General features: G+C 34.9%; 1 long non-coding RNA gene across 1 annotated transcript; it reads left to right on the top strand.

Annotated features, from left to right (window-relative positions):
• Window positions 1-4652: 4652 nt before the first annotated feature.
• On the top strand, window positions 4653-9233 carry LOC105182341 (uncharacterized). The gene is made up of 3 exons (XR_849688.2): window positions 4653-4974; window positions 6948-7114; window positions 9171-9233. It is a non-coding gene; the product is annotated as an uncharacterized LOC105182341 (long non-coding RNA).
• The last annotated feature ends 3577 nt before the right edge of the window (window positions 9234-12810 follow it).

The raw sequence follows: 12810 nt of genomic DNA, 5'->3' as shown, positions 1-12810 counted from the left end.
TCCTTCCTTTTTTTTTTATTTATTATTTCCTCCTTCTTTCACTTCTCATACACACACACATACACATACAGTCATTCAACAATTATATTAAACCGCGCCGTAATTCATTTTGTTATTATACTCATTTTTAATAAATCTGTTTATATTTCATTTTTTTTCCAATTGATTTCAAAATCACATATATTGGAAGGGATTTCAAAATCCCTTCCAATAGTCAACTCATGGTCCTATCCCCGGTAAAGGGATTCGCGTCCCTGACCGAAAAACGGACCGCTCGTCGTACGTCGATGCCCGAGTAAAGGGACCCGTCGGGTCCCTGACCCGTTCACTGACACGCGTGTACGAACGAGGTTCGCCTTACTCGCGAACGAAAGGGTTGCGTTCCTCCTCTAGGACGTAACATGTATATTTGATATTTTTAAATTGCAACCCCTTGTAGGGGTAGTAGATAGAGAAATGGGATTAAACTGCTCAAATTTCTGAAAATGGGTTTTGAAACATCAAAATTTTTTCTTGAGCATTCTTCACAATGTCTTCCATGTGCAATTCCTAAAATCTTTTTCACAAGACATAAATAATAATGATCAAAGATTATCAATCAACGAGTAAAGTCCTGTTTATGTACGTCCCTTTACGTGACACAGAATGATTGAATATTGCTCAGATATTGAAAATTGCTCAGGAATAAGTGTACCATCAAGTCCGCACTCACGTAAGAGAATATGTAGATATACGAATTGAAATGATCATTTCAAAACATTTATCAATTTGGAAAAATTAACAAAAAATTTTCAACTTTCCACCCCTAATAATATAATTGCACCCCTATAAAGAAGCAAAATGTGTATGGGATTAGAAAAAAATATTCCTCAAATTTCCAAAGAAAAATAATGTACGAAAAATACATATTTGACGGGAATATCAGTATTTTACCCTCTCTAATGATATTATTGCAACTTTCTGCAGCCTTTGCTGAGGGTTGTATGTGATGAATTATTATAAAACGCATGGTCGAAAGACTATAAATGCTGATTCATATACAACAATTTGTTTGCCAGAAGTCATTAATGAATTGCGTAGAACAAATCGAAATTATATCGCATCATTCTTCACCATGACAATGCCAGCTATCACTCAGCAAGTCAAATCGTTGATTTTTTACCCAGTAAAAATGTCGAATTGATGACTCATTGACCATATTCACCTGATTTATCATTTAACAACTTCTTTTTGTTTCCAAACATCAAACATAAGATGGTGAGTGATTTGTATCGCCTGAAGCAGCTGTTGAAGCATTCTGAACACTGATTTCTGATGTTACAGCCTCAGAGTGGAAAAATGCTTCGAAAATTGGTTCGAGTGTATACAAAAGTATATCGATCTTAACCCCTTCCGTGACAGAGCAAAATTCAGTAAAATGCACTGAAACTGCCCCAAAAAAATGACGGAGCGGATTTTTTCAATAATTTCTATACTTCAGTTTTTTTGGTCGCTGAAGCCGAATTTGAGGTCAAAATATAGAAATTCAAAATGGCGGATCGAATATGGCAACTAAAATGTTTAGAAATACTTAATATTATAAATAAAAGTAATTGGTCATTTCTCAAGTCACTAAATTAATGATTTTTACATAAAATCGTTCTTAACGCTCTTGCTGCTCGCTGCGAACTGACTCGCTCGCTGCTCGCTCTTCGTCGTACATTCTTTGTTTTTTGGTACCACCAAACACTCGGATTCTTTTAGGCGCTGCGGTCAAACAACGCTGAACGTCGCGCGAAATCCATTAATGACGCCGCTGCCCTGTTTTAACGACGCCGATTCCTCCATCGGACGCCGCGGTCTCTCCTCAGTTTCTTCCTCTCACCCTTTCTCACTCTCACACATCCCATGTGTGAAAAAAAAATTTATAATTTTCCAACATTTTAATTTGATTATAGCTTTTTATTAACAAATTATAAAAACCTAAGTTGAAATTCGTAATCAACAACCCAAAAAATACTTGATAAAAATCCTACAACAATAGTTATTACACTTAAAATTCAATACAACACGAAAATGATCTGGACGCACCGGTGCGTCCGTGCCACTTATGGCACGGTTTTGATTGGACGTACCGGTGCGTCCGTGCCACGGAAGGGGTTAAAGGCGAATACTTTGAAAAACAATAAAGCCATTTACCGAATTTTACATGTTTTTTCATATCGTTTGCAGAAACTTTTCCAGCAACCTACGTATATGAGATTAATTGTTACAAATGCTGTCGCTTTATATTTTTCATTGATGCAACAAAGTTAATAAAAATATTCAATCGAAAAAATAATTTTTGTGTTGTATAAGCATGTACCTATTAAAAAATTCTCATGTCGCTTATATTCCATTTGTTACTTACGCTTAAAAAATTCATTAAAAAAACTATAAACTAGGCCCGGTCTCACCTACGAGGGTGGTCCGATAAGTACTTAGCCTACAAAAGAAAAACGAAAATTTTGGAAAAATGGCGATTTATTTCTCAACATAGTCTCCTTTTAGCTCGATACACTTGACCCAGCGATGCTCCAACTTCTTTAACCCGTCTGAAAAATATGTTTTCTCGAGGTCTGCAAAGTAGGCCTCCGTGGCGGCGATGACCTCCTCATTCGACTCAAATTTCTGCCCGGCGAGTGACTTTTTCAAGTTTGGAAACAAAAAGAAGTCGTACGGGGCCAAATCTGGAGAATACGGTGGATGGGGCAGCAATTCGTAGCCCAATTCGACCAATTTGACCGTGGCGAGGGCGGAGGTGTGAGCCAGTGCGTTGTCATGGTGGAAGAGCACTTTTTTCTTCGCCAAATGGGGCCGTTTTTTCTGCAATTCGGCGTCGAATCGGCCCAATAATTCGGCATAGTACAGCCCTGTGACCGTTTTGCCCTTCTCCAGGTAATCGATCACACCTTGTGAATCCCAGAAAACGCTGACCAACACCTTTCCGGCCGATAGGACAGTCTTCGCCTTCTTCGAAGCACGTTCGCCGGGTGAAGTCCACTGTTTCGACTGTTCCTTGGTCTCTGGTGTGTACCAGTGGATCCATGTTTCGTCGACGGTCACGAAACGACGCAGAAACTCCTTCGGATTGCGCTTAAACAGCGTCAAACACTGCTCTGAAGTGGTCTCACGGTTGCGCTTGTTGTCCGGAATGAGCAAACGCGGCACCCATCGCGCCGACAGCTTTCTCATGCCCAAAATTTCATGCAGGATATGACCCACGCGGTCTTTTGAGATGCCTACTGTCTCAGCTATCTCGCGCATCTTCAATCGGCGGTCTGCCAATACGAGATCGTGGATTTTTGTCATGTTATCCTCCGTGGTAGCCGTTTTCGGGGCACCTGGGCGTGGCTCATCAAAAACCGACGTGCGACCACGTTGAAACTCGTTAAACCAATTTTTGACGGTCGCCATCGAAGGAGAAGAGTCACCGTACACAGCATCCAAGCGCTCTTTGATTTCGCTGCGCGATTTCCCTTCCAAAAACAAGAATCGAATCACCGACCGATATTGCTCTTTTTCCATTTTTCTAAAATCCGCGGACAAGTCCGCTTCCACACGCGGTCAAAACAAAACTACGAGTCCGATTCGGCTGAAATTTCGACAGTAGCCGTCTACGATAATGTACTACACGATAGTAAATTTCTCTTGCGATAGTGGCGCCATCGGGCGGTGAGGCTAAGTATTTATCGGACCGCCCTCGTACTTCAACTGCGAGAAAACTTGTGAGTGCGTCATGTAGCGAGACTCTATCTTTCAATTTGAGTAATTTCCTCGGTAATTGAATTGCTTCGAAGACTTGGTCAGTGATTAATAGGGAACGTATTTTCGGGGTGTTTTATAAAGGATCCCTCCCTCTCCCCATAAATGAAATAGATGAATAGTTGATTGTTCATTCTCTGAACAATGAATCGTAAATTATCCATTCGACAGAAAATATCTTCAATATTGGTGTGAACGTGAACTTCAGCCACGCATTCTTCCTTATGCAATATACCCTGACTATAAATCATCACTTTCACCCCTTTATATCTCCGGAACCGTGCCTATGCTCATTTTGAAATTTTACTAGGATTAATATTTCATCTAATAAAACTATTTGCCATGAAAAAGTTTGAAATTCTAAGTCCAAAAATTGAACGAAATTTGCTATTACTCTTTGATACAAAATTTTATATTGTGTATTTATAGTGTTAGACATTTTTATTACCTAGAATTTTTATTACCTGGATAAAAGTATCTTGCTTCATAATATTAACTCAAAATATATTGTAATTGTTTCTTCATTTATCCATTCATTATATATTTATCATTATATCTATACAAAGATTGAACGATTGATGCTAAAATCATTGCTGCGTTATTCAAGTTATCACCGTTATTACAAATGCCAATATATTCTCAACGTCCATTTATTACTTCCGCAAAATCCCTCCTTTTTTATCCGGCGATATGTCATGATAACATTTTATATTTCACTCCTATTTTTTTTGGAACCTTCTTGCGGAGAAAAACATTTTATACGTCGTAACGTCCTCCGTGTCGATGCGGGGTAAATATATACTATATCAAGTCCGCGCATACCGATAATGGAAACATACCAAACCGTATTCCATTTATTCTAGATACCAGCGGCTAGATACCAGATATGTTGCGTATAGACTGGTTATACTATAGCGCTGCTTCCGTCGCCAATAACTTTGCTATTTCGGGCCGTCTAATTTGGGTCTGGTGACGCTGTGCTTTTAACGGCAACGTTGATAGCAGAGAATCATCCAGCGCAGCACACTGCTACCATCGTCGCCATTGCCGCCACCGCCACCTCCACCATCCGTAATAATCACTAAAACGGTGAGTTCAGTGGTGACGAGACTGGCATTCAAGCAGTCTCCCGAAGGCACAAGTATTATTGCCGTACTACTGTCGCAAACGTTGGTTTTACAATTCTTAAAGGTAAACAGCCCTATGTGTCTATTCTTTAGTTCGTATCGCCGCTAGCAAGTTCTGCGTAATCCTTCTGTGAAAACTAGTGCGTTTTAAATATAATAGGCAACTAATCATGTTGCAATGTGTCGTTCGTCATATGATTTAACACAATTATTATTTACACAATTATTATTAACACTATTATTTATTATATTTTACCAATATTTATTCCTCAGTGTGTGTAAATAATTCGTTGCTTACAAATATTATTTTCATCTTATATATATATATATGTGTGTATGCGTGTCAGTGTCATGCAATTGCTAGATAAACACTTCTAACAATTTATTCTTTTAATGACAGAAAAGCAAATTGTATATATATTTCCAATTATATATTTTTGCTTGTATATTTTCGTTATGATTGCAATGTTTCCTGATTTATTACACACGTTTTATTTGTCTACTTTCGATATAAGAAGTAGAGGAGATTGAAAATTAACTCTTTAATTACGTATGTTCTAACAAAAATTCGCTATGGGTATGGAAAAATATTTGTATATTAATTGTTGAAACGTCGTTAAATAATTAAAATATAAAATGCGCATATAATTTACGCATGAAAACTGCAAATGAATTAAAAGGTAATGAAATTCGATATTGGTCACAAAATGCACATGACATAATAATAAAAGCAATATCTCATTTTATGTTAAAAATGTTAAAAATGAGCGAAATTTACTTAACGTATATATGTATATATATATACAGGGTGTCCCATTAAAAAAAACACATCTCGATAATTCTTCAACAAAGTATTTTCAGCAAAAATGTTTTGGAAATTTCAGAAGAATCAAATTAACAAAAGTCAGGGCGCTATTATAGCAATATATTCTTGAGACCAAATAGAGCAAAAAATTCTAGTATGACTTTTCCTTCCGACAAATAGTTAGCGAGATATCATGAATTAAATATTGAAACAGTTACGGAATGGCTAATTATTTCAAAACATAATGATTGTATAAAACAATGTTTGAAACAAAAGTTGTAGGGCTTAAAAAAAGCTGTCAGATATTGATAATTGTTTGACCTTGGAATGACCTTGAAAAACGTTATCAAGGTCATCATAAAAATCTTAAATGGGAACTTAAATTTTTTATTACACCCTCTTTTTCCACTAATTAATTTGAACAACTTTTGTCTGAAACATTTTTTTATTTGCCTAATATTTCTTGAGATATTTAAGGATAACTTGGTAACTTTTTCAATATTTAACTTACCATATTTCGCTAATTGTTTGTCGGGATAAAAAAAGGGTACTAGATTTTTTATTCTATTTAGTCTCAAGAATATATTGTTACAATAGCGCCCTAACTTTTGTTAATTTGATGATTTTGAAATTTCGAAAGATTGATAAATTAACAAAAAATAGAGCATTTTTTTATCTCGACAAACAGTTAGCGAAATATGGTAAGTTAAATATTGAAAAAGTTACCAAGTTATCCTTAAATATCTCAAAAAATATTAGGCAAATAAAAAAATGTTTCAGATAAAAGTTGTTCAAATTAATTGGTGGAAAAAGACAGTGTAATAAAAGATTGGAGTTTCTATTTAAAATTTTTATGTCGACCTTCATAACATTTCTCAAGATCATTCTAAGGTCAAACAATTATCAATATCTGATACCTTTTTTAAGCCCTATAACTTTTGTTTTAAACATTATTTTAAACAATTATTTTTTTAAACAATTAGCCGTTCCGGAACTTTTGGCAGACCCTGTATATATATATATATATATGTGTGTGTGTGTGTCTTTGATAAATAAGCAGCTAGTCTTGAAGCTATGCATGCATGTACACGTGTGTCCTTTCTGCAGCCTTTTGGTTAAATCTCTCAACTATTAAAGTTAAAAGTTTTTCCCCTAAATATTTTTAGATATTATGTCAAAAATTGTTCTAATCACATAATTAACAGTAACAATATGAGTATAATTCTATATAGCTTGTATGAAACATCAGCTCCGAATCAAGACCATTTGCACATGAGAACGCGATCTATGGGAACCGCATTTTTATATCCGAAAATACGTGACCGTCGGGATGAGATGAGAATTCGACGGCGAAATCGTCAGCATGAGTTCATTAAAATATGTTTATAGTAATAAGAAGGTAAAGTGATAGTTGGCTGGTTGTCATATGGAGTAATTTACCAAAAGTAATGATACGATCGAAACATATAAGGACATCGAATGAATAGAAACAGGTCCTGAATACTCATGGTCCAAAGTATACAATGATCAAGTATACGTACATGAATATATGAAGCTAGTCAAAGTCAATTAAATTAATAAGATCGACTTTTCAATAAAAATCATTCTTTAGGCAAAAATAAATGTTAAATTCCTAAAATATCGATAATGTGGAAATAATTTTCTAAATGTTCCGTATCGATAAAGTATTTTAACACGATCATACTATTCTTTTCATATTTCTTGTTTATATAGTTCTTGTATAAATATGTATTACTCTGTTTTACTCTGTATTACTCTGTTTTATCATATTTACATTTAGGATGAAACCTAACCATGTAATAAAAATTTTTTACAGTTTTCTTATTCTAAGACCAGTGTTCATAACCGGATTTTATATTTTAGGCTGTTTTAAGTTCATCTTGAGATGCTGTACATATTATTTCATTGGGTACGGAGTATCTAAAGGTGAACTTAAGACGGTTTTAAATATAAGCCTCTTATGAATGCCAGTTTAAATATTCATAATTCTAGGTTTCTAAATTTAGTTATAAAGATATAAAAATATTTTGGAATGGGACTTTTTTTAAGCAAAATAAATACGTTTTTGATACATTTAAGCTATAAAACTTCTGTATAAAAAAATATCTTTACATTAAATGGCAGCTCAAGATGTTAATTTTGAAATTTTTAATCGTTTTCGTTACATATTAAACCATGCTTGATTTTTATTCATGCTTTTATGTTATGATTTTATATTAACAATTCTATTTAACTAAATAAAAATTATACAATCTATGAAAGCTGCATTCTATCGATATCTAGTATCTATCTTTAAGCTGAGATATCTATCGATATCTCAGCTTAAAGGGATGTCATATTTAAAAACTTTATCGAGTAGACATTTTCTACAATTTTATGTTGTAGAAAATTTATTGGTTGTATAAAATTATAAATATTTCTACATAACAAAAGTACATGCAAAAATGAATTAGAATATTAAAAAATATTAGTTGAGTGAGGGAGAGATATCTCAATAAAAAATATAACTTGACATCTCGGATTGTTAATTAATATACGACTTGCCTAATATAATTGTTCCACATATTATATAAACCAAATGTATATTTGTCCAGATTAGGTTAAACTGATTTTAAATGATGTCAAATCAATGATTAATCTTTAGCTTCATATCCTGATCTTGAAACAAAAGAGGTTCTGTGAATCTTTTCTTTTTCTTTCTTACTAAAAAAAGTTTGAATAACGATTGAAATAGTTAAAAGAACAAGTGGATAATATTATTTTTAAATAATTTTTATTTGTAGTAAAAAATTTTCGCTGTTGGCATCTAGCACGTACTCTAATCCTTTTTTTATACTATTGATTGCGAATCTAGAGCCTTGGTAGTTTTAAAAATTTCTATATATCAGTGATTAGTTCTTCACTCAAATAATGTAAAACACAACACAGCAACACAACAGATATTTATATGAAATCTCTATAAACAAGAAGTATGGAAAGAGTAACGAAAGAGTACGAACATGAAGAGAGAAAAATTGAAGAGAGAAAAAGAGACGCAAGAAGGAAAGAAATCAAGTAAATAGGAAGCAGAGAGAGAGATAGGGAAGGTTGGAAAGTATGAAAAGCAACAGAGAGGGGAAGTAGAATACAATATGGGAAGAGGTAGAAAGAAAGAAGAGATGTGAGAAGGGGCTGAGAGAGAAGAAGAAAAGATTAAAGAGAGGATGGAGTATCAAAAGGGGAAGAGGAAGTGGATAATAGAGAAAAGAAAAAGAGGAAGAATGAAGATGAGAGAAGGAGAGATATGGAAAGAGGGCGCTTATTTAATTTAATGTTATAGTGATTGTCTCTATGTTGTATATTGGATAAATGCAAAAGTTCATATCCACTTTTTCAATAAAAATCATCTGGTGATTTATTGGGGACTTGAATAAGTTCTCGCTGTTTCTCGACAGATGATGTTATCTTAGCCTTTTTGCATCGGGCAATACAACAGCCAACTTCATCGTGAAGCTCCACCATTAGGCTTGAAGTATATGTTATTCCGCCGAAAAGTAAGCAACATATTTTTTCATAGCGTTAAACATGTCGAATTTCGTGCCAAAAAAAAAAGTATTTGCGGGGAATTTGACTGCATTACTTTTTTCAAAAAAAATCTGCAGCTGAAGCACATAGAATTCTTGTGGAGACTTACAGCGACCATGCTCTGTTGAAAACATGCAGAGATTGGTTTAGACGCTTTAAAAATAATGATTTTGATGTTGAAGATAAAGAATGCTCTGGCGCACCGAAAAAGTTTGAAGACGAAGAATTGGAAGCATTACTCGATGAAGACCCATGTTAGACGCAAAATGAACTTGCAGAATCATTAGGAGTTGATCACACAATAGTTGCCAAACGTTTAAAAGCATTAGGAATGATTCAAAAGCAAGGAAATTTGGTGCTGTACGAATTGAAGCCGAGAGACGTCGAACGGCGTTTTTTCACGTGTGAACAGCTGCTCCAACGGCAGAAAAGGAAAGGTTTTTTGCATCGTATCGTGACTGGCGATGAAAAGTGGATACACTACGATAACCCGAAGCGTAGAAAATCGTGGAGTAAGCCCGGCCATGCATCAACATCGACGGCAAAGCCGAATATCCATGGTTCCAAGCTCATGCTCTGTATTTAGCGGATCAGCTGGGTGTAATATATTATGAGCTCCTCAAACTCAACGAAACCATCACGGGAGATCGCTATCGACTACAATTGATGCGTTTGAGCCGAGCATTGAAGAAAAAATGGCTGCAATACGAGGAGAGACACGACAAAGTAATTTTGCAGCATGACAACGCTCAGCCACATGTTGCAAAACCGGTCAAAACCTACTTGGAAACGCTCAAATGGGAAGTCCTATCCCACCCGCCGTATTCACCGGACATTGTTCCTTCCGATTACCATTTGTTCCGATCGATAACTCATGGCCTGGCTGAGCAGCACTTCCATTCTTATGAAGATGCCAAAAAATGGGTCGATTCGTGGATAACCTCAAAAGATGAATCGTTCTTTCGACATGGTATTCGTATGCTGCCAGAAAGATGGGAGAAAGTAGTGGCTAGCGATGGACAATACTTTCAATGACATGTTCTTTACTAATTTTTTTAAACAAACCATTTATTTTCACGAAAAAACAACGAGAACTTATTCAAGTCTCCAACAGCATACAAAATATCTTTACCTAATTTACTAAGTATTTTCCATTGTTCTCTATATTCGTTTTCCAATGTTCTGACAACATATGGATGCTATGGTCGTAAAATATAAAGAGTTAAAGAGCATGTTAAAGAACTCCAAAACGTTATTTTCAAGGCTTTGAAAAATAAAAATTATTTTCATTTAAACTGTTCTGTAATAACCAGAACAGTAATAGTCTAACAATGCGATGTATCAGAAAAATAATAAAAAAATGATAAAGGAAAATGCAATAAAATGTCCCAATTTAGTTTTCTCAATTTGTGTTTGCATTGAAACGTGAAGTTTCGTAATGTTGGACGTTGTAATGAAAGACCTTTCCATTGGCCAAAGTCGGACGTTTTTCTTAGATTGCTGTCTTCAAATTAACTAGTTATTAATAATATTTGTTGAAATTAATCGTTTCACCAATAGGGAGTAATTTAAAAAAGGATTATGTCTTTGCAATTCTACCAAACAGATAACACTTTTTAACGGTGCAAGTCAAGTTTCAGAATTGTATGTATGTGTGCATGCGTGGGTACGTGCGCGCGCGCACGCGTGTGTGTGGCTGACTGAGTTTATTTCTTTTTAGTCGAGATCGTTTGCATCGAACATCATCATATAAGATCTATTTTTCATCGACGGACACTAATTAATTCAGAAATAAATTCTTTTTTAGTCGACCAAGTAATAAAACTGTTACGAAAATTCGGTCAATTTTGTTATTTTCAATGAAAACATATAATATTTAAACATCAAGTTTTACGTTAAGATTTAATTCTTTTCAATTATCGAAATATTGTTAATGTTCTCTGCACCTTCTTCTGTTGAAATTTGTGGATTGCTATTTACTAAATTACTCACAATATCGTTATCAGTAGTTGGAGGTCATTCAAATCGTATTTCATTTTCCAGATTAAAATCATCATATCTAAATTTTAAAACTATTTCTTTACAGTTCTTGTACAAATGACATGTAATCCTAATAAACTTCCGGAATGTTTTTTACTGCATTTCTACTTTCTATTTTTTCAAATTCATAAAGCATAATATATTAATAAGCATAATATAATAGCATAATATATCTAAACTGAACCTTTCCTTCCCTTATATTCAATAATCTTCCTCAAAAATTAAAAGCAATAAAAACCAGCTAGTTACATATTTGTATGATTGCTGGAAACTCTCTTTTCAGAAATATACACTGCTCAAAAGAATTATGGCATAGATAATTTATTGCCGAAAATTGGCAAACGTTGATTGGCTATTACTTCGCAAAAATTATTGTAGACTAACGATTTTTTTTTCAAAATAAAGCTTGAAGTCTCTATTCTAAGAATGTATCTCCATTTTTTGCATACGATGCACCCTTACCCCTGTAATCCCTGACATCTGAGGGCATGTTTGGTATACTGAAAATTGCAAAGTTTGACGAAATACACGAACATGGACAATTTTTTTTCAGGCACGCCGTTTGCATCGTCATAAAGTTCAAATCTTCCCCTTTAATTTGAAAAAAAATGGAGTCGCTAAAATTTTTTTTCGCAAAGTTACAGCCCTCCAAAAATATAGGTTAAGAAATTTGGCAAGACAACCTGTCAATTTGAATGACCTATCGCAGATCCTAGTTCAAATCTGGAATGACATTTCGCAGGAAGAAATTAGTGCCTGCATTAACATGAGGGACCAGCTACAAGAAGTGATCCGGCAGCGTGGAGGAAACACGAAATATTGAAGACGCACCTATATGCACACACACACACACATACGCGCGCGCGCCCACGTGCATAGAAGGGAGGATTTGGAGTAAATAATTACTGTGGAAGTGACGAACCACGGAGTCCTTATCTCTTTTGTCACGGACACACACACACATGCGTGCACACTTGGCTCGAAGGCCAAAAACAACGATATTTTAGAAGGGCTGTAACTTTGCGAAAAAAATTGTAGCAACTCAATTTTTTTCAAACTGAAGGGGAAGATTTGGACTTCATGACGATATGAACGGTGTCTCCGAAAAAATATTGTCCACGTCCGTGCATTCCGTCAAACTTTGCAATTTTCAATATATCAAACATGCCCTCAGGTGTCAGGGGTTACACGGGTAGAGGTGCATCATATGTAAAAAATGGAGATACCAGGTATGTAAATATGAAACCAGAATTTTTGTATAGAAAATACACGTTTATTGTATGAAAATAATAAAATATATTTTATTCGAAGTATTGCCCATCGCTAGCTATACATTTTTCCCACCTGTCTGACAATTTGTGGATGCCATGCCAAAAAACTGTTGCTCTTTTGAGGCAAACCAGTCATCGAGCCATTTTCGTACATTTTCGTAAGAAATGAAGTGCTGCTCAGCAAGTGCGTGTCCCATCG

The sequence above is a fragment of the Harpegnathos saltator genome, unplaced genomic scaffold, assembly GCF_003227715.2.
Source record: "Harpegnathos saltator strain DR-91 unplaced genomic scaffold, Hsal_v8.6 scaffold331, whole genome shotgun sequence".
Classification (NCBI taxonomy): Eukaryota; Metazoa; Arthropoda; class Insecta; order Hymenoptera; family Formicidae; genus Harpegnathos; species Harpegnathos saltator.
Note: the sequence above shows the minus strand (reverse complement) of the source record. Positions and strands in the feature narration are given on the sequence as shown.